This window comes from Peromyscus californicus, unplaced genomic scaffold (assembly GCF_007827085.1).
Source record: "Peromyscus californicus insignis strain IS unplaced genomic scaffold, ASM782708v3 Scaffold_12__1_contigs__length_115047231, whole genome shotgun sequence".
NCBI lineage: Eukaryota > Metazoa > Chordata > Mammalia > Rodentia > Cricetidae > Peromyscus > Peromyscus californicus.
Window position 1 is genome coordinate 110,798,166 of NW_026294413.1, and position 20,776 is coordinate 110,818,941.

Consider the following 20,776-nt stretch of genomic DNA (forward strand, 5'->3'; position numbering starts at 1 on the left):
CAGTTTTGCCTTGTAGTGCGGTGCTTGTGCCTGTAATCCCAACATTTGGCTGAGGCAGGAGGATTGCTTCCTGTCCTAGGCTGGCTGAACTACAAAGTAAGAGCCTGACTCAAAGGAACAACAAACTATAGGAAATCCCAAAGCAAGACATCAACACATGTACTGTTCATATTAATAACATCTACATGATTTGTGTTTGAGTTTAGGTTGCGATCTATTTGGTTGTCTGTTTTGAGACAGTGTCACTCTGTAGCCCAAAGTGACCTGCACGTGACCTTGTAGATCAGGCTAGCCTCAAATTCCCATCCAGCCTCCTACTTACCCCATCCTCTCTGCTGGATTAAAGGTATCCCCCAGCCAGACCTTCACTAGGTACCTGCTCTACATAATATTATTTACTCTGCACAAGTGTGGACACAGGGATCCCAGGGATAAGAAATAAGCCTCAAGCAAGGGAATGACTTTCACTTACCCAGGGTCCAACCAAATTTGAACCAAAACGTGTGCTTTGGATTCTAACTACATGAACAAATGTGTGCTCTGGGTTCTAACTACATGAACAAACGTGTGCTCTGGGTTCTAACTACATGAACAAACGTGTGCTCTGGGTTCTAACTACATGAACAAACATGTGCTCTGGGTTCTAACTACATGAACAAACGTGTGCTCTGGGTTCTAACTACATGAACAAACGTGTGCTCTGGGTTCTAACTACATGAACAAACGTGTGCTCTGGGTTCTAACTACATGAACAAACGTGTGCTCTGGGTTCTAACTACATGAACAAACGTGTGCTCTGGGTTCTAACTACATGAACAAACGTGTGCTCTGGGTTCTAACTACATGAACAAACGTGTGCTTTGGATTCTAACTACATGATCAAACGTGTGCTTTGGGTTCTAACTACATGAATAAACGTGTGCTTTGGGTGTGAATAGCCCCCTGGGCACTTGTGCTCTTCACTGTGGTTGTTATATGTAGGAGGGATTTCAGGTACAGAGACACTCGCTGGGCCCCAGCACCATAAAAAGCACATAGCAGAACTGAGAACCAAAGAAATGCATGGAAACTGTGGCCACAGTCCCCCAAAGCAAGCCCATGCACTGGAGACTCCTCAGGTGAACGCCCACCTTCCACACCCTCAGGCCCACAGACCGTCTCCCCTGGTACAGCAGAGGACACAACCTTCCACCGCCAATGCTCAGAAAGAAGTACTGCACACTGGTGACACTTCTGAAAACTCAAGAGGAATCCAGTCCACCCGAAAAAAGCAAAAAGATTCTCTACCATGATGGAGAATGTCTATGTGCTCACTCCAGCATTCAAAACCCTCCCCCCACCCCCAGCCTTCATCTTCTCCATCAGATGCAAATTGCTTCTAGTGATGAGCCTACACCTGAATGCACAGATGTGTACAAGGATAAATATCACAAGCGCCCAGATTAAAAAACAATACACACCACCCACCTGTATTAATATTCAAATGCACCCAAACAAAATCAAGTCTGCTTAGAGGGAGCAAAGAAACTGGTTAGGAGAAACACACATCTGCTCTGAGATGAGGCCAGCAACACGAAACTACAGGACATTTTCTGTTCTGATGAGTCCGCAATGAGGGCACGAGGCACTAGCTTTGATGAGAATGTAGCGGCCACTAAGAAACGTCACAACTGCAGGAACTAGTTTAAGACCTGCAGCAGGGCTGCAACAGAGACGCTTCTGAGTGGAGCCTTTAGAGGAGGTGTGAAAGGAAGGAACTCCACAGGCCCGTTTCAAAAGGAGATGTGCTGTCATTTCCATTCGTTCACTCGTTCTGAATTACAAAGTAAAAAAATGTAAAATGCTGCTCACTGTCATGTGCAATGAAAACGCGGCCCCTCACCATCCCCCTCATCCTTCAATTCTGTAGATGAGCCACTCAGAGCACCTGTGAGTCGAGACCATAGGTCTCACCTATGATCGAAACTAAGCATCCCCCTCTCCTGCTTTCTCATGCTTCCCTCACACTGGACAGTCAGTACACTTTTTGTGCACATGGTAAGTACTTTGATGTGCACTTGCTTACTGTGCGTCACATAATGCCCCAAAGCCTCTTCTCTTTGTATCAGGACAACGAGTACAGCAGCATCTTGACAATATGAGCAAAAAATGCCGAGTCTTTGGGGGTTTGTAGTATTATCTCAGTTTCCTTGTTGGTAAAATAAGAGCCCTAGCGGATATTACAGACGACAACAGGATTTACCGTGAGCAGAGCACCTAGCTCAGCTCCAAGCACAACAGAGCAAATGATACAGGAATTTACTCTTACTAACTACCCTCTTGCTGGATGCAGAAGAACTTGCAGGAAGTTAATTGTCTAGAAGCATAATGGTGTGACCAATGGATTGGTGGACTGCCTCAGCTGTAACCCACGAAGCTGATTTTTGGTTTGTGTTTATTGAAAAACAAGGTCTCATGTAGCTCACGATGGCCTCAAACGTTTGGTGTCCTTGATGCCACGCCCCCAGTTTTTGGATTACAAGTGTGTACTTCAACATACCCAGCTTGTTGGGTAATGGAGGATAAACTTTGTGCATGCTAGACAAGCGCTCACCCCCTGAGCTCATTCTCAGGCCCCCAGTCAGTTGACTTCTTGTCTCACCCTCCTTTCTCTCTCTATAAATGACGTCTGAGCTCATTAGGGGATGGTTTCTCAGAACTTGTTCTGGCTGTTTATTGGGTTCACAGACCATTTTTTATTTTCTTCTGCTCCAGTAAACTCTACAAAATTTAAATTGAACTGTTTTAGAGATGCTTTCCCTTAGCACCATCATAATAGGAATTTGCTCCAAAGTCACTGTTTCAGCAGCAATCATCGCCCACTCTATCTACCCACGGCTATCCAGGCACGTTTATCCCTCCCAACACATGGTTTGCTCTTCTTTGACTTAAGCCACTGAGTCCTGATGTACCAGCACCCTGAAAACTCCTGGGATGAAATCAAGCAAAGGGTATTGGCCAGTCTTCTTTGCTTCTGGAAGTGCTAGATTTAGGATCATGGGGATGTTGGGACCTGGTCCCCAAAGCAAAGGGTGGGGTGGAGTGAGGATCAAGTATGGGGTCAGCAGAAGCTACGATAACATCAAAATCTGGAGCCAAGCCAGGAGGCAGACTATACAGATCAATTCTCTTGATGGCACTAAGCCCTGGCTGGTGCCAACTAGAAGTTAGCCCCAAACGAGTCGCAATGAAGCAATTAGAATGTAAAACTGTGCAAACAGTCCTGCTATGGCAATGTCTTTAAACAATCACTTCCACTTCTGATCAATTTACATTATCTACAAATGGTCATCGTTGTAAAAGATTATCAACCCAGCGATAATTTTTTTTAAAAAATAGAAATCACAAATAAATGACATAAACTTTCCTTGTGCTTTGAAATTCAAATTAAAATGTTTTGGAGTAGGACCCAAATAATAACTTTTTAAATGTCCTAGATGATTATACATATATATACATATATGTATGTGTATATAAATATATATAGAGAGAGAGAAAGAGAGAGAGAGAGAGAGAGAGAGAGAGAGAGAGAGAGAGAGAGCGCCAAAAGTCACCTCCTGCCTCCACTGCCTCTCTTTTAAGACCACTGCTCACCTACCAGAAAGAGCAAACACTGAAAACACAAAGCAGGATGGGAAGGGCCTGAGAACCCAACAGGCAGGTCTTCCCTGAGCAGGGAAGCAAAGCACTCTCTCACTGGGCACCATGTTCTTTCCAACAGATGAGCTGCTCGTTAAAAGTAACTATATTTACTTCCTTTCCACTATATCAGTTATGTGTGGTTCCTTGTCCCACCCCCCAGATAAGGACAGACTCATGTATTGACAGCACCAGTATAAACTAAGGAAGACAGTCTAAAGCCCTCACCTCAAATATCTTTCAATCAAAGACAAGGTCATTTTTAAATATATTTTTAACTATTTAATATCAGTCAAAAATGTATATAGAGTATATAAAACAACTTAATATTTTATTGAAGGAGCAGAGGCTTGCAAATGGTAACAGTCTGTGGTTCCCAAGTAAAGCTACAGAGTCAGCACGCCCAATTCCATCAATTTTAATACTCGTCCTCTCCTCAGCTCCAACAGCCGAGCAGCAGCAGCATGGTATGCTATGGTATGGCTATGAATCATGCTATTGATTTTCAATATCTTCTGTGCAGAAAATTAAATTATGCAAATGCATGCCTTTACGGATCCTTACCTTAATGTGAAATTGCATACTTGCTTATGTCAGCAACTTAATTACACAATTAAAAATAGAGCATGCTTATGAAAATGTGTGGTTTCACTCTTCAGAACAGACAATATGTGTAAATCTGCCTATGGTTATCATTTGAATAACAAGGAGGAGGAGATGGTGTTCTGCAAACATGAACTAGCAAGTTCTACAAGCAAGTCCCTCTGGTTTATGGAGATGAAGTCATCTGTCGACTGAAAGCCTAGGAGGGCCTTTTGTCCTGTTCTATATAATGTTCCAAATTGTTGAACACTTGTATACAACCCCGAAAAGTCCAGTGGTATCCACAGATACATATATTTCTGAGTGAGGTCAACTCTAATGTCATTTTAAGCAACACATACATATCCCCAGTTGTCAAGCACACCTTGGCAGGAAGAATTTCAAACTCAAGCAGTTTTCAAGAGTCCTGACTATAAAATAATCAAATGGGTTTAGGAGGGACAAATCCAGCTACTCCGATCATCCCAGGCTACCAACCCTGACAAGATGAAAGTGGAGATTTAAAAACCAACACTATTAACTAGCCAATGATGCTTACATCTCACTCAGCAGGAGGAATCTTAAGTTAACTTGGTTGCTAGGCAGAGAGCCAGATGAGTGGCAGGCATTTTCATCAGGGAGTTTTCAGACTCTATCTCCTCTCAGAACTTCTACAGAACCTAACTCATCTCCAGCCTAAAGTAAAAAAGATAAAAATCTTTCAGACCCAAAGGCCCAATCCCTTCCTATAAAAATACCCTATGAGTTATTTATTAGTGAAGACTTGAATGAAACAGTTTCCTGTGTGCATGACTTAATTTCCCAGAGCTACTGGACACAGTTTGTAAGAATAAATGTACTGTGGGAACATAAAAGCAGAGGTGCTACCCATCTCCTAAACTGCATCTTTAGGAGGCTTCCAGGTTAATGAACTTGGAAGTTTCATTAACTCCCCTGTGTTTATTTGTGTATGAACGTTTTTCCTTCAAAAAGCTCTCAACTCGTTAAGTAACATTTTGACATAGATAACTTTTTATTTTTAGTTTGCTTTCATTTGTGTGTGTGTGTGTGTGTGTGTGTGTGTGTGTGTGTGTGTGTGTGTGTGTGCGTGCGCGCGCGCGCGCCATGAATATGTAGGTGCCCACAGCGGCCAGAAGGAGGGAGTATCATCGTCCTCTAGAGCCAGAGTTCTGATAAGCAGTTGTGAACCACCAGACTTGGGTGCTGGGAACCACACTCGGGTCCTCTGCAAGAGTCGTGAGCAGTACTAACCACCATCTCTCTATCCCCAAATGTTTTCTTAAGTTTCACTGTGAGAGAGAAGCAAGTGTCTCAAGACTATAAGAAATAAGAATCAAGTTGGGTGTGGTGGCTAGCACCTTTAATCCCAGAACTTGGGAGGCAGAGCTAGGCAAATCTCTGAGATTCCAGACCAGTATGATTTACAGTTCCAGGCCAGCCAGTGCTACACAGTGAGATCCTGCTTTAAAAATAGGAAGGGAGAGAGGGGAGAGAGGGAGTGAGGGAGGAAGGGTCAAGTTGTCATATACAGATACATTTCTTCCCAAATTGTAAAGGCATGACTAAAAGTACATAGCATAGGATGTCTTCTTTTCTGGTGACACAAGCATCATTTGCATATGCAAAGCAGTCCAATTGCATATTCATTTGTAATGAGAAATGGAAGTCTGAGATGCCCACAAGGAAGGAAGGATTTCAGAGGAGCTATTTGCTTACTTCTACAACCCATGTTGTCTTCCCTGCTTGAGCCAGTACTGTCTACTTCATCTCTGCTAAGTCATGATCTGACATAACCTGACATGAAGTCAAAACTCTCCCTCCCTCCCTCCCTCCCTCCCTCCCTCTCCCTCCCTCCCTCCCTCCCTCCCTCCCTCCCTCCCTCCCTCCCTCCCTCCCTCCCTCCCTCCCTCTCTCTCTCTCTCTCTCTCTCTCTCTCTCTCTCTCTCTCTCTCTCTCTCTCTCTCACACACACACACACACACACACACACACACAGGTTTGCATGTTGGAGGCTTCTTCCCTAACTAACCCTGCTATCCAATCTTACAGAGGTGACACTCATTTCATCAATGGTTGGAACTAAGCATGACTTTATAGCTATGTGGACTAGCAGGAAGTGGAGACTGACTGAACTTTGTAGGTCTGTAGGAGACATGCTTTTGATAGGAATCTTGTGTCTCCAACTTCTGCTCTCCCTGCTTCCTGGATGCCATGAAGTGAGTGACTTTGCCCTTCCAATACAAGGTTTCTCTCCTCACAGCTCAGGAAAAGGAGAGTTAGGTACCCATGGACTAAAACCTCTGAAACCACAAACAAACATTAATCTCTATTCCTTTCAAATTTTGTCCCAGATATCTGTCACAACAATGAAAAATTAACTAACACTTATTGGTCACATAAGAAACAAAGCAGTAGGTCAGGTGGTGGCGGCGCACGCCTTTAATCCCAGCACTCGGGAGGCAGAGGCAGGCGGATCTCTGTGAGTTCGAGGCCAGCCTGGTCTACAGAGTGAGTACCAGGACAGGCTCCAAAGCTACACAGAGAAACCCTGTCTCGAGGGAAAAAAAGAAACAAAGCAGTAGAAACTAATTTGGTTTATGATAAGAACATCCCAAATTCCTTCTGAAACATGCTTACGCACCTAGTACACTGTACATGAAGGTATTTTTCCCTACCTAGATGCCTAGTTCAAGGGTATTCCAAAGGATGTGGGGGTCTGGGAGAAGATCCTAATTTCTATTCAAAATTGAAAACATCACAACAAAGCACCCGTGGTTTGCCCATGCACAACGAAAATTACACAGGATGATGGGTAGAACAAGTGTGAGGAAGCCTAGCTCTCCCCCAAGTCCCATACAATAAGGTCACTAACGTTAAGAAACAGACCCTCTCATTTTCATGTGCAGAATGCATATCTTGCAGTGTCAAACAAAGAGTTAAGCAGGCTGTTTATGTCTATTATAACTCCTCAGACAACAAACAAATTAAGGATCCCTCAAGGATGGTGAAATCAGGCACAATTTTCTCTAAATTTTAAAGAGCCTTTAAGAACATTAAACTCCACACAATAGTCTGAAATGAATATATCTTTATCTTTTTTGTGTCTACAATGAGCAAATGTATCAAATTATAGTTAAAAGTAATTAAATATTCTGATGAGTCTCACATTTCCTTTGTGCTACATTTCAATTAATTGTGGTAAAATGTACTTGGTGAGTGTCCCAAAAAGCAGAATCGAGAAGCGTGTGCCTCTGAGCAGCTCCGGTGCTGCAGACAGCTCTAGCTCTTGTGTGATGCTGCTGAACTAACCTAACATCACTGATTATATTTCAGCAGACTCTACTTCACCACATTCAAATGCACCTATTGTCCTAACTACAAAGAATTGTTTTTCATTATCTAACATGATAAAGAGACCTAACATAGGGCGGAGGTTTCTTTTGAAGTAAAACAAACCATCAGAACTCAGAGGCAATTCCAGGGGACAAGAGATCACACAGTAGTAGTGTTAGGTCCTACTGGGCAAAAGAGATTTTAAAAAAACAGCCTCATAAAACTAAAAAAGGCAGAGGAGCAAAACCCTGAACAACTATGATATAACATGATTCCAAAGGCAGAATCTGTTGTCTTTTAAATAAAGACTAGAAAAATTAGAGCCACCCCTCTGCTATAATTAACTCTGCCATAGTTTTGGAAGTTCAGAAACTAAAAACACTTTCCAAAAGTCTGAGACACACATGGCACACTTCAAAAGCTGGCTCTTCCCACAGCTTAATAACCCCTTGCAAAGAAAATCCAAAAGAGACAATTCCCTGTCACAAAGGCACAATCCTGAAAAAGAAAGACTGGGTTCTTGGCTTCAAAGACATCATGGTGCTGGTCAGAGGTGAACTGAACAGCACTCCAGGCCTGTTTTAGAATAATAAATGTTCTTTGGCTCCCAAAGAATTGAGTCTTGCAAGTCTGTAATATAAGAAATGAAGACTTGTCACAGGAAGTATCATGGTCACATTCAATGCAACAGAGAGGTACACTGGTTTTACCACTGTGGTATATCTTTATAAAACTTTAGTGATCCACAAAATCAAAAATACAACTGTTTACACCGTGGTGGTCACCAAGCGGAGCAGCCCTCCACCTAGATGTTTTATTTTATCAGGTGTGTGTGTCCGTCCATCTAGTGTGGGAAAACTCAGGAAAGAACTCCAATACCCATGCTTTTCTAATTCTAATGGAAGTTTATTCCCAACATCAGCAACAAGATGTATGGAGAGCAGGCACAAGAGAAGGGCTTTGAGAAACCTAGCTCATCGCCCCTCCATTTCACTTGACCATTTTTACGGCCCTTGTGGCCGTCTGGGTTTACAGTCATAGCCCAGTCCATCAGAAGCTACTTACTAAGTAACCTACTGCCTATGAAGCAGGCACTACTTAAAAATTATCACTACAGTGGCTCATGGAGTTGATGCAGTGGAAATCTATTATGGTCTAGGAATAATTATTCCAAAAAGCTAGGTACCTTGTCCGAGGATAGACAGCCTGAGGCAGATACTATTCTCGAGTCTTCAGAGGTGACACTGTTCTACAATTCTTGTTTTCTTTTTCCACTGCCTAGTGCTGGAGATGGACCCAGGGCCTGACTCATCCTCGGCAAGAGCTCTACTACTGAGCTACCATCCCAGTTCTTGCAATTACCTTTCACAAAATTGCATTTGGGACACCATAATGTATCTGAGTTAATAGCAAGGCCATTTGCTCAAACTGAAAAAAAAAAAAAAAAAAAAAAACTTCTACATGAGCCTCAAAAACTAAAAATGGAACCATTTCAAAAGAACTGAGCTATCTAGGCTACTTTCCCTACTCCTGTCGGCCGCAAGGACAGAAGCATGCTCCTAACAGTACTCCGGAAATGTAGAGTGATTTTTCTAACATGTGTGGAGAAGATCCAATTACAACTATACAAACATTACTTACTGACTATAAAAAAAAAGTCACCCCATGCCAAATACAAATCAACATGGTTACAATCTGACTTTAGGGGGAAAAAAAGAAAGCGATATATTGGCTAATAAATTCTCTTCATTCCATTCTTTTGTTTAAAATGTATAATTCTTACTGCCTAATAGTTTTTCATTTATCAGAAATAATCTTTTTAACATGGGCTTTTTATATAGTCAAATTATCTATATGTACATACTATTTGTGAGGCATTAAAATAGGTTTCAGACTGAGCAAAAAGTTCTATGAAGTTAAAAAAATCTTACATGTAGCTTAGCACCCATTTGAAAATGACATTACATCCACTAACTCTAGCAAAATATGCCAACAGTAAGCAAGTAATTCACAATTCTAGTACACAGTCATCACTGCCTGCCTGCCACTATTGTTTAAATGCCTACCAATATTCATGTGTGTGGAAACTTAACCCCCAAGTTCATATAGTACTGGTATTAGGAGGTGAGACCATTAGGAGGTAATTGGGTCATAAAAATCAGCCTTCATGAATAGATTATCACAATCACCAGACATCAACAACAAATTCTTATCTGTCTCAGTCACCAGAAACAGAGCTAAATAAACCTTTATTCATTCTACACCATCCACTCTGTGGTATTCAGTTACAGCAACAGGAAGAAAATTAAAACAGGGAACCCCAAAATAACACATAACCACCAAGGTAACCACCACTAACAGCAGATTCCAAGCACAAAGCTGGACTTGATTTGAGGATCAGGTTCAGAGTGGACTGAACTGAAGACATAGTTCAACATCATAGGTCAACTGAAGACATAGTTCAACACCATAGGTCAACTGAAGACATAGGTCAACACCATAGGTCAACTGAAGACAACATAGGTAGAACTCATTCACAACATCCCTTCTATTATCATCAGAGACTTATGACTTCCAGGCCCAGTCATTAGACAGCGCATATAGTCTTATGTCCTCTTGGAACGTGATTTGGGAACACAGGAAAGCAAGTATAAAGACACACACACTACCATGGAAAACACAGAGGAGAATACTCTTGGAATAGTTGGAGAACGAGTATTTTAATTCAGAGCATTCACAGAGAGAGGGGTGGAACCTGAGATTGGATGACATCACGCAGAGGCATGCAGATAGATAAAGAACCATGGAAATGAAGGTCATGAAGAGGCTGGTTGTGGAGCCCGGGAAGGCTGGCTTACTGGGTACAGGTGCTTGCTGTGCAAGCAGGAGGACTTAAATTCAAATCCCAGCACCCTCATAAAACAGTGAGAATGACAATGCATGCCAATAATCTCAGTGCAAGGAATGAGGTGGAGGCAGGAGGATTCCTGGGACTTGTTGGCTAGCTCCAGGTTAAGTGAGAGACTCTGTCTCAAGGAAATTAAAAAGGGGGGAGGGGAATTACAGAGCAAGATACCCCACATCTTCCACTGGCCTCTACAGATGTGCACACCAGTACAATCCTGTCCCGTCCCGTCCCCCCCCACCGCCACACACACACACACACATAAGAATATGTAGACACACAAGAGTCCAGTCTGGCTAAAATTCGGGAAGTTAGGGGGTGGGGGGACAGAAGGTTAAGAAGGCAGGATTCCTGTAAGACCTAAGGAAGATTGGGAAGGAAAGGGGAACTCACAAGTGGCAACCTGTGGAGTCTTGCAGGAGATCGCCTGTGTTAAGACAACCTGTGGAGTCTTGCAGGAGATCGCCTGTGTTAAGACAATCTGAGGTCTTTCCTACTCAGGTATGTAGTGCAATCTCGGGCAGCCACTGCTATGATCTCATTTCAAGGCACTTTTATAGATGTGAACTGAAATGATGACTCTGCTATACCGGAAATACAGTAGAGGTAGGTGGGCTTGAGTACTAGCAGAACTCACCACCCAGCCCCTCGATGGATCACAATACTAAGTGTGTACCAGCAGTTGAGGGCTGTGAAGTTCTACAGAAGCAAATTTCTGGAGATACACACTCATTTGAACAAATACAGCCCCAAATGGTTTTTAACTTTACTTAGCTTCTCTTTTCTATCAACTCACCACTACCCTTTTCACCTAAGCAGAGGCAGGTTAAAAAAAGGACTGCTGAGGACCCAGGATATGCTTTGGTGGCAAGCTGCTGCCTGAGTCTGATATCTACTACCACAAAAGAAAACAAACTCAAACATTTTGAAGGTGATGGGCACCAACGCAGAAACATCTATTTATAAAGAAAAGTGAGAGAGAAAAGTGAGAAAGAAGAAGACAGAAGGCTTTGTGGGTGAAGGTATCTCCCACCCGGACCACCTGACTTCCAACCCCTGGACCCACACAGTGGAAGGGAAACACAACTCCTCCAAATCATCCTCCGGCTCCTCAACACACCATGACCCAAATATGCACATGTGTGCATACACATGCATGCATATATGTATGTGCGTGCACACACACGTACTTTCCAATAAAAAAATGGAAAGAAGCAATAATAACACCACTATATTTTTCTTAGTGATATATACTACATAAAACTATAGCCTCCTGTATCCAAGTGCTTTGTAAACACATCTACATCCACAGACTAGTCAAGCACTTGGACCTCATCAGAGAAGCTTCTTGTAATAATAAAGAGTGACAACTGTAGAGAGACTCAGTCAAAGAACAAATGGACAAGGAGACAAATATCCCAGGTGTGAGAGACTGTGCTGTGGGATGTTCTGTATGTTAAATGTGTTGCTCTGATTGGTTAATAAATAAAACACTGATTGGCCAGTTGCCAGGCAGGAAGTATAGGTGGGACAAGGAGAGAGGAGAATTCTGGTAAGTGGAAGGCTGAGGGGAGGGACGCTGCCTGCCGCCACGATGAGAAGCAGATGTTAAGATACAGGTAAGCCACGAGTCACATGACAACTTAAAGATTAATAGAAATGGATTAATTTAAGATGTAAGAACTAGATAGCTAGAAGCCTGAGCCATTAGGCCAAACAGTTTAAATAATATAAGAGTCTATGTGTTTATTTTATAAGTGGGCTCCGGGACTGGCGGGACTGTCGGGGCTTGGCGGAGCTGGAGAGAAACTCTCCAGCTACAGGACCAGGTGAAACTGTCCTGATGTGACCAGACCAGTCCACTCAGAAACTCCCAGCAGCTATGGCAGCCTGCTTAAGATCAAGCCAGTCAACATTCCAGTATGGACTGCAGAGCCGCACAGGAGCCCCCACCCCTCGTAAGCAGCTATTGGCAGCTGATGACCGCAAGGGGAGAAAGTCGGTTTTCTTTAGGGTGTGGTCCCTGGTAGATGAACCATGATCCATAGATGGGCACAGGCACCAACTGACTCGTGGTTGGATTTCAGTTTTGTTTTTTTTTTTTTTTGGTTTTTCGAGACAGGGTTTCTCTGTGTAGCTTTGCACCTTTCCTGGAACTCGCTTTGGAGACCAGGCTGGCCTCGAACTCACAGAGATCCGCCTGGCTCTGCCTCCCGAGTGCTGGGATTAAAGGCGTGCGCCACCACCGCCCGGCCCTCAGTTTTGTTTTTAAAAGAAGACATGATGCTGCGGACAGGGGTTTGTGGGAAGAGCTGAAGGGGAGAATAGGGGTGGATATAACTGAAATTTATTGTATACATATATAAAAGCCCAAAGCATAAAAATATGTTTATAAAAAAGACTATACCCTCATACATGAAGAGTGCCAACCTGTGTGACATAGTCCAGAGGTCCAGAGCACACTGTAAATTCCACAGGAACAAGAGACAGGACTTCTTTTTTTTTTTTTCAAAGATTTATTTTATGCTTATGTGTGTGCCTGGGTGTATATATGTGCACCATTAGCATGGAGGTGGCATCAGAGGCCAGAAGGACTCATTGGACTCCCTGGAAATGGAGCTACAGGTGATGTGAGCTGTCACATGGGGTCTGGGAATTAAACCTAGATCCTCTGAAGGAACAAGAGTGCTCCTAACTGCTTACTGAGCCATCTCTCCAGCCCCAGAGTAAAGTTTTAAAAACCATTTTATCACTATTTAAACATGCCTAAGAGCATGGACTTGGCCTCAGTTCTGCCCCGCTTAATTACTCGGGGTGGGTGGACCACTCTTCCAACATGATGTAAGCACATGGACAGAAAGTCATTTAGATAACTAATTGATAAATGAGATCTAAGACTACTCATCATGAGAAGATGATCAAGGTCTTATATTTAGCAACAACTCAACTTTGTGTGTAAGTCACACCCAAGAATCCAGGGACAAGGGCTAGAGAGATGTCTCAGTGGTGAAGAGTACTGACTGTTCTTCCAGAAGACCCCAGTTCAATTCCGAGCATCCACATATTTCCCAGCTCATAACTGTCTGTAATCCCAGTTCCAGGGGACTTGACATCCATGGCAAAACATCAATGCACATTTAAAAAAAAAAAAAGAATCCAGGGACAATAAGACGTCCTGCTAGGAGAAGGGTACATGGCCAACTATAACAGATTCTCTTGGTCCACTGGACCATTTCTCCCTCCCAAAATTCTAATAAACAGGCCCCTCATTGGCATCTTTTTATTCAACAGATGTAAATCGGTCTATGGCATTTAAAAGGACAATAAAAACACAAGGAACTGATTAACATTGCCAGGCAACCACACTGGTGTTGCTAGTTAGAGCGACCCAAGGCTACAAGTTCATCTACGCTATCTCCATGTTCTGTTAAATTGGCGTCCATTCCAGCAAGAATGAGGCTGGTTTTGTTCTCTTCGAACACAGCAAGAAATCACCCAGAGAACTGCCTTGCATTCTGCTTTGCCTGAAAGGGAGTTATTAACTTGAAATAACACAATACAACTCTCAAGGAAAATAATTTTAAAAGAGCTATTAGAATCTTAAATAAAATGATTTAATTAAAAAAAACTGTAACCACATAAAATTTTTTTGCCAGATTACATCAAGATGGCTAAAGTACTTATCATTCAGTCTGTTTAAATAGCTGTAATAGCAATTTCTTGAATAATTAAAATGAGGAGAAATTCTCTCTCTCTCTCTCTCTCTCTCTCTCTCTCTCTCTCTCTCTCTCTCTCTCTCTCTCTCTCTCTCTGGCAGGTCAGAGGGAGTATTTAAGCAAATGTCATTTTTCAATGAGGAAATGGCAGTGGTTGGGGGCAGGGATTTTTTCACGTTTCATCTCTTGGTTCTACTATCTGTAAAACCTCCAGCTCAGACCAATTATACTGCAAGACCCATCCAGAGTCAAAGGGAAAAACAGTTTATGATTTGCAAAGCTCAAGCCCCAAATTCAAAGTTTCAGTTCAATATTCCCCCATAACTTTTTGTATACGTAAATCTAAGAAAAGCCAATTTCTAGTAAAGGTGTCCACTTGGAATTTAAGTAGTTTTATAACACTGGGATCTAGTCAATCAAACTGAGGTTGGAGGGGAAATAGGCTCCTTTCTAAAATAAAAAGAATAATGTCAAAAAAAAAAAAAAAAGCTATGTCTTTGGGGGCTTCGCTATCAGGCAAAAAGGAGTAAAGCAGATTGTACCTTTGACTTCTGCACAGATGAGGAGGACGGGGCACAGGAGCCACATGCTGCTTGTTACAAACCGTACAAGAAGCAGGTGGGAAGACACTGCTGCAGTGCCAACTCAGTTCCAGCCTGGTCTAAAGAGGTTCACCGCTACACACCACATCCCCAGCTCCAGCAAGGATGGGCTAAGTGAATGCACACCACGGAGAGTTTCATAGATGAAGAGAAGTCTCCACTTTCTTTTTTCTACTGGTCCAGTCATGTTCTGATTAATCCATTCTGTGACCATCAAAAAATAGAACCTAAGACTACAGGAGGAGTTTTAGGGGGGAAAAAAGTACAGATTTTAGGTTTTGCAGAAATGGAGTATGGCACCGGGCAGTGGTGATGCACACCTTTGATCCCAGTGCTCAGGAGGCAGAGGCAGAGGCAGGAGGCAGAGACAGCCTGGTCTATAGAGCAAGTTCCAGGACAGGTTCCAGAGCTACACAGAGAAACCCTGTCTCAGAAAAACAAAAGAAAAAGAAAAAAGAAAGAAAGAAATGGAGTATGGCATGTGAAGTTTATGCACTATGGGGGTGGGGGTAGGCAACAACATTGAAATGCTCTAACAGAGTGCTATTGAAAAATGAGTTCCAGGGCTAGAGAGATCTCTTACTACACTCACTGTTCTTGCAGAGGACCTGGGTTGAGTTCCCAGCACCTTAGTCTTCCATAACGGCGGTTTGACTTCCTCCACTTCCTGCACACATGGGGTGCACATGCATAATCTCAGGCACACATGCAAACACTTAATAAAAGAATTTTAAAAACTGAACCAGAGAGCTATTATTTGAATAATTTCCAAGAGTGGAGGTTTACTTTAGCAGTAGACGCTTGCTTACTAGCACGTGCGAAACCTTGGGCTCGATTCTTAGCACTGCACACACTGTTTAATTTAACTGTGTCTGGTGGTGCACACCTGTAAACCCAGTACCTGGAGTCTGAGATAGGAGAATTGTGAGTAAAGGCTAGCCTGAGCTACATAGCAAACCACCTGCCTCGAAAGCAAATTTTAAATATGAACAAAGCAATTTACCCAAAGCAAAGAAAGCGATGTTCAACCCAGGATAAAATAGGGCAATAGAAACGGTAAAAAAGGGGAGGTTGACATTCATATTTGGAAATAATCTTTTAAAGTTCCATTTCTTTGTCACAGAAGTAAAGGACTTCCTCAAAGTCTTCCTGCACTGACAGTGTCTGGTTAATACATCTTCTGATACTCAACACCATGGAATCAAAATCTAGAGGGACAAAATAAGCCTGCAGATCCTGGGTGCACCAACAAAGAGTGTGGTAACATCTACATTCCTTTCTTTATGATCCCTCAGTAGCTGAAGAAGCTGGCCCTGGGCCAGGAGCACACCCAGCAGATCTTATCTTCTGCTCACCAGACCTCAAGGGCAAAGCCTTTCATTCTTCTCAGGTGGTAAGGAAGCCACCGAAGCACACAATGCTGAAGTTCCCTACCAACAGGACACTGTATGAGACAAGCTGCAGGAAGATGCTCCTCAGCTAAACAAGCAGAACTCCACGTTCGCTCCAGAAGTCTAGAGAGTGCGTCGCTAAGACCTTTGAAAACATGTATAAAAACCCAACCAAAAGGCCAACATTGGACAATTCACATATCCAGCCTCAAGTACTCCACGGAGCAATACGATGCCCAACCCCGTGTCCCACTAGAAAACACATGTGGTTTTGACTGTCCTTTTCAGAGATTTCACACTGAATAAAAAACACTTTCTGGCTGTACTAAATACACTATTATAAAAGTGATAATTCCTGAAAATCATTACAAGGCTTGCAGAAAATATTCTAACACTACAGCCTACACAGGGAGGCATTATGCTAACGCCAACGAACTGCTGAGAAAACAATTCACTTTCTCTAAACAGAAGAAGAGAACGTTCCATGCGGGCATATGTTCACATTTCCACTGAGAAACGGGGATGAGAGGCCTTTAGAATCGCACTGGCCCACACTGCAGCGGCTGGCCACACGGGCTTCATGTAATAAGACACACTTCAGTTACCAAGCAAGGAAAAGGCACGTCTACCAAATGTGTGCTCTTACTGAACGTTGGCATGGTAGTCTGAGGCGACGGTAAAGCACTGGTGCAAGTGTGAGGACCTCAGCTGAGAACCCCAGCATCCACGTAAGTGCTGGACAGGCACGAAGGCACACCCACAACCATCCCCAGCACTCCGGCCGTAGAAAGGGGATCTCCAAGGCAGGCTGGCTAGATACCGTAGCCAAGTCAGTGCGCTCTAGGTTCAGGTAGGGACCTTGTCTCAGCACAGAATATGGAAAGCAATCAAAGACACTTGGTGGCACTCTGACCTCCACAAGTGCAAGTGTGCACAAACACACTGATATTCTGAATACAGGAAAAAGACTGAGGTGCTGGGGGATCAAACTTGCCCTCGTGCAAGCAAAGCGCTTACTCTGCCGCTCAGTTCATACTCGGCCTCCTCGTACTTCTATTAGAGAATGGAACACGGGAAAGAAAGGAGAGAGAAGGAATGTATGGAATGTGTTGCTCTCAACTGGCACAGCCAACCGTTTGACACTGCATCCCCAGGTCATCTACAAAGTTCGCGCTCAAGAACTTCGAAATCTCCCAGTGTGGTAGCACTGGCCTTTAATCCCAGCACTTGGGAGGCAGAGGCAGGTGGATTTCTGTGAGCTTTTAGACCAGTCTACACAAGCAGTTTCAGGATACTCAAGGCTACATAGTGAGATCCTGTCTCATTCATAAATGAATGAATGAATGAATGAATGAATGAATGAATGAATGAATGAATGAATGAATAAATAAGTAAATAAGTAAATAAATAAGGAAGAGAGAGAATGAATGAATGAATGAATGAATGAATGGTGTGATGCTTTAAGTAAGTGTATGGTTTTCTGTCTGGGGCTACACGTGGCTGGCAAGGCATAGGTGGACACACCTGTTTGAACTTTGCATACCTGTGAATGCCAGCTTTCACATCCTGTCCCTGATAGAGTTCCTACTATGCTCCTGTGGAACCCCATCTTGTTCTCTACCTACCTCATTCCGACAAATTCAAAGATTTCAACTAGTCTGTTTCTGCTCTTTTCCTATTCAAGATATTACTATCTTGGGGCTGAGGGTGGTATTTTTATGCAGGTAGGTGGTTCCCTGGTGTTCTCATTGTGTAAGCATTGGAAACAGAAGGCTCCTAAGTCTATCTGGGGGCCCCAACACCTTGGCTTGACATTGAAGAATGCAGCCAGATAGCGCTGAGCTAGAGGAAGAGAACTTGGAAAGACATACAGCATGCACAGAGAGCAGCTTTACATGTTACTACCAGTGAGACACATAACTAAATGAACCAATATATTCCTCCTACAAATACAGACCATTCTGCAATAACCACAAACTTCCAGGTATCCGGACCTTAGGCTTATCGCCTCGGTTTTCTTTATGATGTGATGAATTAGCAAAACTAAACATACCATCAAATCTAGACACTCTCATGGTGTCTAAGTCACAAATCCCCACCTTAGTGCTGCCTTCTTCTAACTTTCTAAAAGAGAATGTGCCTTTGGGTTCACCACTCCAAATGTCCAGTCTCCAAATAATAATGGCAATAAAAAAATGAAAACTGAAATGTAATGTTGCAAATGAACCTCTAAGCATGCTTCTCATGAAAGGCTGGGGGGGGGGGGGACAGCTAACAAACTTCTAATCAGACCTAAGTAGTTAACAAAAGAGCAACATTCATCTGCTGAAATCTAGTCGTTGTTAATGGAACACAAAAAAACTCAAAATTTTCTCTACACAGTATCATCAGAGAATGACTAGAGATAAAAAGCATGCTCTGCATTTCTTTCTGGCCTATATTTGAAGGTCACAGAATTCACAACAGATGTGGCCTGGTTTGAACCATAAAAGTCTGCATGGCTAATAACAGTCAGTGTAAAGTACAACAGCTGAAGCGCTGTAGCTGCAACAGTTGGTGGGCTCTGGCCCAGCAGGACGCGTTCCTGGTTCTGCCAGCACAGACTGCATCCCCTGCAGGCAAGCTGCCCGGGAAAAACCCAGCAAGCTGAACGGCCTCGGGTGGTCACAGACCATTCTGTCAGGGAAATCACTGCGGACTAGGGAAGCCCAAGGCAAACTTACCTAAGGAGCAAAACTGGGCGGGGCGGGGATCACATTCGTGCAATTCATGCAGCAAATGAAATAGAGAGGCCTGCTGGCAGTGTTCTTGGGACGGTGGACCTGATCAATAATCTTATTATCATACAACTAGGCATGCCCATGGTCAATTCCTTTTTTTAATAGCATTTATTGCTTTTCCTGATTATAGAAGCCATAAATATTTGCAGTAGAAGAATACTTAGGCAATGTACATTAATAAGCAGAGTACATTAAAGAGATGGGTGAGTACATAAAAAGCATAAGCAAGAAAATAAAAATAACTATAACCACTGTTCTCCTCTGTGCCAATAATCAATAGGCCTGAGATTTGAAGGGATGGAAGTCTCTCAGGGGAGGCTGTGAGAAGCTGGGCACTGTAGTGTCAGATGTGATCCAAGTCCCTGAGATGAGCAAGCAAGGGATTCTAAGTAGAGACCCACCTGAGCTGCTTAGCCACCCAGTTCTTCCAAACAGGGGTCAGTGCTGATGTTTATAAAGCCCCAAATCAACAAAATAAAGATGTTTCTCATTTCCATGAAATTTAAAGTATTAGCACTAAACAGCCACCTAACTTCACCCAACCTCAACTTAGCAGTCAGTAGTAGGGATATCCTTATTGTAAGAAATTCCAGAGACATGCTGGTCAAACAGGAGATCTCCCGAGATGCCAAAACTGAGGACCAGTAACAGTGTTACTTCAGCCATCTTACGAGCAAGTCGTCTTACGAGCAAGTTTATGGAACAGTGGTTAGTGGATTACTAAATGGAGCCAAAGATATCCTCAGTACCCCAGGTAAGAAACCACCCCACACAACTCTGTGTGTGTGTGTGTGTGTGTGTGTGTGTGTGTGTGTGTGTGTGTGTGTGACACCAACCTAATGTACTGCATTTCCATTATTTAAAAATTTGACACTGGGCTAGAAAAACGGCTTGCCACACGAGCATGAGGATCTGTTTGTGCCCCGGTACCTGTAAGGAATGGCAGGCCCAGTGGCTCATGCCTGTCACCCAAGAGCAAGGGAAGCACAGACAAGGAGACCCCTAGCTCCAGGGGGCCAATCAGTGAGTTCCAGGTTCAGGCAGAGACTCTGTCTCAAAAACACAGGCGGGAAACAACTGGGGAAGACTCCTGACATCAACGTCCAGCCTCCACACACTGTGCCGTACACACAAAATAAAATAAAATTTGAAATTCTCAATCAAGATCTGATGTTATATGTTCCCCCAGTACAGAGAGAGTTATTTAGCCCAGAGCTGATGATTCTTTTAACAACTAAATTCTATTTTCTACCAATAACCTACACACATACTCTATCCATGGTGAGAAAAATCCCCCTGAGCTAGAATTCAAGAGACCTTGGGCTTGCGCAAAGCAGTAAACAATGAGCGGAAAAGACGAAGGTGTGGCACATAAGCCACACCAATGAGACTTGAATGAACTCGGAAGTGCAGTGCCAGGGTCACAGAGGGCGAAGATGCCCTGGGTGTACTCACACCAGAAGTCAGATGAGAACTGGGAAGGTATCAACCATCCCGGGCAGTCACAAACATGGTCTCCCTACACCTCGCACTCCATGTGCCTTATTTGTTATCTATATCATGAATAACCCACAGTGCTGGCCCCAGGAGCCCATGCGAACTCAAGGATCAAAGCGTGTGCGCCTCTGCAGAGCCCTGCCATCCAGTTCAACACTGGATTCCAGACAAAGAAAAAAGCCAAATAGTTGATAAGCAGACATTTCCAGCCCTTTGGAAATGGCCTTCAGGAAACTGGCCACATGAAAAAGAGGGCTTCTCAGAGAACACC

At 43.3% G+C, this 20,776-nt stretch overlaps 1 protein-coding gene across 2 annotated transcripts in view; it reads right to left on the reverse strand.

The window, feature by feature from the left end:
- Positions 1 to 20,776, reverse strand: part of Ptprg (protein tyrosine phosphatase receptor type G) — a 703,625-nt gene that overhangs the window by 523,131 nt on the left and 159,718 nt on the right. The window lies entirely within an intron of this gene.